The sequence below is a fragment of the Silene latifolia genome, chromosome Y (assembly GCF_048544455.1).
Source record: "Silene latifolia isolate original U9 population chromosome Y, ASM4854445v1, whole genome shotgun sequence".
Taxonomy (NCBI): Eukaryota; Viridiplantae; Streptophyta; class Magnoliopsida; order Caryophyllales; family Caryophyllaceae; genus Silene; species Silene latifolia.
The window spans coordinates 131,044,506-131,049,697 of NC_133538.1; the positions used below are offsets into that span (position 1 = coordinate 131,044,506).

Consider the following 5,192-nt stretch of genomic DNA (forward strand, 5'->3'; position numbering starts at 1 on the left):
AAGTAATTGATATGTGTAGGACAACCAAGGCTTGACTAGACCTTAACCAAGGGAGCTGGCGTCACTAGTGGGATCACCATGGATCAAGGGAGACCACGGTGGTGGCTGATGTTGCATGTGGTGATTGTAATTTAGGTTGTCTCGTGTGTTATTGGGGTTTGAGTGTCGTGTGTGGGGGTTGTTAGACCATAGATATGGCAGCCTTTTGTGGTTGTTATTTTTTGTGTTCAGGCCGTGGCTGGGTTGTTGGCAGAGGAGGCTCGTGGTGGAGCTGGTGGCAGGTGGTAGAGGTTCTCGGTTATTGGTGTTTAAGGCGGGGTTATGTGGGTTCTTCAAGGAATTATAACACGGGTTGAAACCGTGTATTTTGGGGTTGTTGTTAAGACGGGTTTTAAATAATTAATTTATGTAATAATATAATTACTATAATTAAATTGTAAATCTTTTAATTACTTTATATGATTAGAATATTTAGTGATTGCGATTATTATTTATGTTAGGTGATAGTTTCGTTGAAGAGTACTTTTAGTTGATTACTTGGATTGCATTGTTGGAGTAATTGCTTATCAGGTAGGATAACTACTCAACTGCTTGCCTTTCTGTGTTTATATTATTCATTTACCATGTACGATTGGTTGGATTATAGCCTTTGGCTGAGATATTTATTGTGGACGGTTTTCCATGAAGTATTTTATCGTTATTGCATATATTGGCATGTGATATGCATTCAGTTATAAGTTATTGTGCTTTAAGGCCCAGGCTGGTGATGCAGACTTGTCTTTGGGTTATAATGTGTGAGTAAGGCTCCAAGCTGGTGCTGCAGACTTGTCTCTGGTGTCCTCAGGTTTATCCTGGTTTGCTGAACTTCGGGTTAAGGGTTGCCCCGGGCCAGGGATTGGCGGGATGAACGGGTGTTTCGGATGATGAGTGTAGCTGTATTGGCATTTGCATTTCTTATCATACATATTTATTGTGTCCATATTATATCTGTTGTTTATTTATCCTACTCGACCTTTTGGTTGACGTGTGTTTGTTCTGTTAAAATAAAATGATATCTGCTTTAATTGATGGCATCCTGTGGTGAACCAATTAATATTTCCAGTTAATTGGAGAGAGGGGAAAGCTGAGCAAGAAGTACATCGAACCATATGAGATTCTAGACAGAATTGGAGAGGTAGCATACTATCTTGCGCTACCTCCAGCTTTAAGCGGAGTCCATAATGTTTTTCATGTTTCCCAGGTAAGGAGGTATGTGAGTGATCCTTCCCATGTGTTTGCACATGAGGGGGTGGAAGTGGATGAGAACTTGACTTACGTGTAAGTGGCAAAGGAAATTCTTGATAGGAATATGATAAAGACGAGGAATGGAGAGATAGCGCTGGTAAAAGTTCTCTGGTCTAATCATAATGTAGAAGAGGCTACTTGGGAAGTTGAGGTCGAGATGAGAGCGAAATATCCCCATCTTTTTGTTTAGGTATGTTTGGTTACGGGGACGTAACCTTTTATTTTAGAGGGGTAGAATGTAATACAACATTAACTTTTTTTCTTAAAAGTCTATCATTCATTTGGGTTCATTGGCTATGGTGTAGTGAACTTTGGCACGAATTTCTTTTTTAGGAGGGAAGACTGTAATACCCAGTATTTTTGAAGTACATTTTATATAATTTATAAGTCATTTATACATTTTATAAGATAAGAGAATTTATATTTGTGTGATATTAATATAAAGAATAATATTAGCCATAATTATAAAAGAAAGAAAAAAAAACGAAAGGGGGAAGGCCAGACGGTCCAGGGAGTATAATACTTCCTCCATTCAACTCCACTCTACCATCTTTCCTTTTTCATCCATTCAACTCCACTCTACCTATTTCCTAAAACGGAATGACAAATGACCATTTTATCCTCATACCCCATTACTTATTTACAATATTTGCCACTCATACCTCACTACTTCTACATTAAAGTCCACCCTTTTCCACTCATACCCCACTTAATTACATTATACCCCATTATTTATATACAATATTTTCCACCCAACCCCACCCTTCTTAATATTTGTGCAAAATACAAATAGGTAGAGTGAAGTTGAATGGAGGAAGTACATGGGTGGTGTGTTTGGTTAAGGAACTACCTATATTGCCTAGATATTTTATCATTTTATTAATTTATGAAATTACCTAGAAACTTCTTAAAGATAAACATGTTAGTGTGTGTGTATATATATATATATATATATATATATATGGTCGAGATCCCGTACGAACTAAAGTTCAGTACGAACTGTACGAACTCACCTAAGATACCACATTAAGTTGTTAAAAAAAATTCCACCCGTACCTTCTCTCTCCTTCTTCCTTACCCATCCTTATCCAATACCCAGTACCCACCATCCCAACTCCCTTCTCCCTTGTCCTTATCCACCACCACCACCACTCGTCACCGCTTCAGGCCATGATGATAACTTTTTCAACCTGACAATTCCACTGTTTCTAGCGACGTCGACGTACCGAACCAACCGCCAGCTTTTATTCGTCACCTTTGCTGGCGATGAAAACGTCGTTAGAGACAATTATCCGGCTCCAAATTTCCCGATAATCTCGCTGGATCAAATAAAGTTTTGAAATATTACTTCGTTTTTGGTAGATCTAACATTTCAATCGAGTTTGATGAAGAAAAAAAAATGTAATTGGCGTACGGTTACGTTGTGTGGTAGTCATAGGTGGGTTGCATGGGTCGCCGTGGTAATGGGATATCGATGATGAGGGGATTCGAATGGGAGAGAGGTCGTCGCTAGGAAGAAGTTCGCCGGTGAGGGTCAGTGAAGTATGGACGGCGTCTATGTTGATATTAATGGTGATGGTTAATGGGTGAGGTTAGTAAACGATGCTGCGTGGTGGGTCAGGTGTTAGTCGCGGGTAGAGTTGGTCAGTGTTGGTGGATGTGAGATGGTGAGTGGTGGTTGCATAATATATGACCGCAGATACACAAGCTAGTACTACAAGATACACAAATCGACTTGTGTATCTAGACTATAAATTCTGGAGTGTTAATTTATGATACCACATGAATGTGTGAACTGGAGCATATTAAATAGCATATTGGCTTGCGGTTGGTTCTGGATGCAAGAAATTGGAGCAAAAATTAGATCTTAAGCAATGCTCAAATATTCTTGATTCTGGGCTCTTGGCAACTACTGCAAGAACATATGTCCGGTAAGTAGTAAGCTTACTGATACAATCTACTTCCTACGAATTTGTGCAACATTATACACCTGTGAGGCTGTGATTGTGAGAGATTTACTTATCATTGACAACAGGGAGCCTTACTATAGTTAATTCAAGGTGATTTATATGTCAGAAAAGAATAAAGGAGTGTATCTAAATTGCTAGATGTACGTATCTAGTAATTTAATGGAGAGTATCTAACAAGCAAAAGGAGTGTATCTAGCAACTTAAAGCGTGTATCGAACAACTTGAAAGAGTGTATCTACTAATTCGAATGAGTGTATCTAGTAACTTAAAAAAAATTATCGAGCAACTTTATGGAGCGTATCTAGGTAGCTACAAATATGTATCTATTATTTCAAATAAGTGTAGCTAGTAAGCAAAAGAAGTGTATCTAGCAACTTAAAAGGAGTGTATCCAACAACTTGAATAAGTGTATTTAGCTAGCTATAGCCTATAAGTATGTATCTACTAATTCAAAGGAGTGTATCTAACAAGTTTTTGCTACATCATATGAACCAAACAAGGAAATAAGGAAAGTGTTTACCACCAAAACAATCATGGCCATGCATTTATGATTTGCTAATACATTTTCGTTTTGTACAACAGGTTTTCGTAGAAGTAAAATAAAAATGATGCACGCATTCATAACTTTGTATTTTCAAATACAAAGTTATTTTCAGTAATGCTTTACTAGTGTCCATTGGATGAAATATGCAAACTATTGTAAATGATAAAGAGAATAGTGCTAACATCATTTTCTAATTTCGTATTTTCAATTGTTTAGGGTTATAATTTGGTGTTTGGAAATGTTGATATTGAATATGGAGTGCATAAATGGAGAGTAGAGGCCGGACCAGAAAAGACCTGAAACCTCTGATGAATTACATGTTGATAACGATAAGAGAGCTTGTAATTTGGTCGGGATTGGATAGTTGATCGATATAGCAGTCTTCGTGAGGATCAACGTAGCCAGTCATCTCGTGATAGTTCGAAATTTATTGGGCTTATATCTAGTTTGAGTAATTACGCTGATCCTTCTGTTCAATTAGTAGCTTTGACTGAACTTTGTGAGCTTTTATCATTTGCTGTTGGAGTTATCAATGTGTTTATTATATGACAGTAGATGATAATTTTCACTTTGTGGTTGAAAATGTCACGGTTTTAATTGATGACATGTTCTGTGGTTCTGTATGTAGATTAGGTGAACAACTTGGGAACAATTGCACAGTCTAGAAACAAAGAATTCAGAGGCATTGCAAGCCGGAGCGGATGTGAGTATGATCGGCCAAATTAGTGCCGGATTTTACTCCACTTTCTTGGTTGCTGAGAAGGTTATTGTCACTACCAAGCACAATGATGACGAGCACTCGAGTAGTATGTCTGGGAGTCACAAGCTGGTGGTTCATTTGCTCTTACTCGGGCAGTTGAGTAAGCTAGAGATTATGGGCAAAGCAACATGTGACCAATTGGGAACCAAAAATTATAGCATGTTGCAGAGTAAAGGCCAGGCCAGTTGAGAACCAAAAATTGCAGAGGGGATTCCTTCTAGATATGGTGTGCATGAGCCAAGCAACTTGGTGTTCAAAAGACTATCATTGAAAACGACTCTTTATTTTTAGTTAATAGATTTTAATAGTCAGAGGTCCGGAAAAGTCCCATGGAGCTTGATCATCGATGACATAGTTGAGTCATCCCATCTTTTTAATTCTTTTCATTGTATTCATATCAAACGGGAAGGGAATACCGTCGCAGTAATGTTGCTAGATTGTGTCAAACTGTAGAAGAAGAAATATTTTGTTTGTTGGACATTCCGCCAGCTATCTTACCGCTATCGAAGATTGATTTACTCTAATAATATCATCCTTCCTGTTTGCTTAAGAAAAAAGTCACTGATTTTGTAATCTTTCTTGATTAATATTTATAATCCTTGATTTGTAATGCTTAATTTGGTTTCTTATATTA

General features: G+C 37.7%; 1 long non-coding RNA gene across 1 annotated transcript; it reads left to right on the forward strand.

Annotated features, from left to right (window-relative positions):
• The first annotated feature begins 2,245 nt into the window (after positions 1 to 2,245).
• On the forward strand, positions 2,246 to 5,192 carry LOC141626317 (uncharacterized). Its single transcript, XR_012535915.1, has 2 exons — positions 2,246 to 3,215; positions 4,427 to 5,192. It is a non-coding gene; the product is annotated as an uncharacterized LOC141626317 (long non-coding RNA).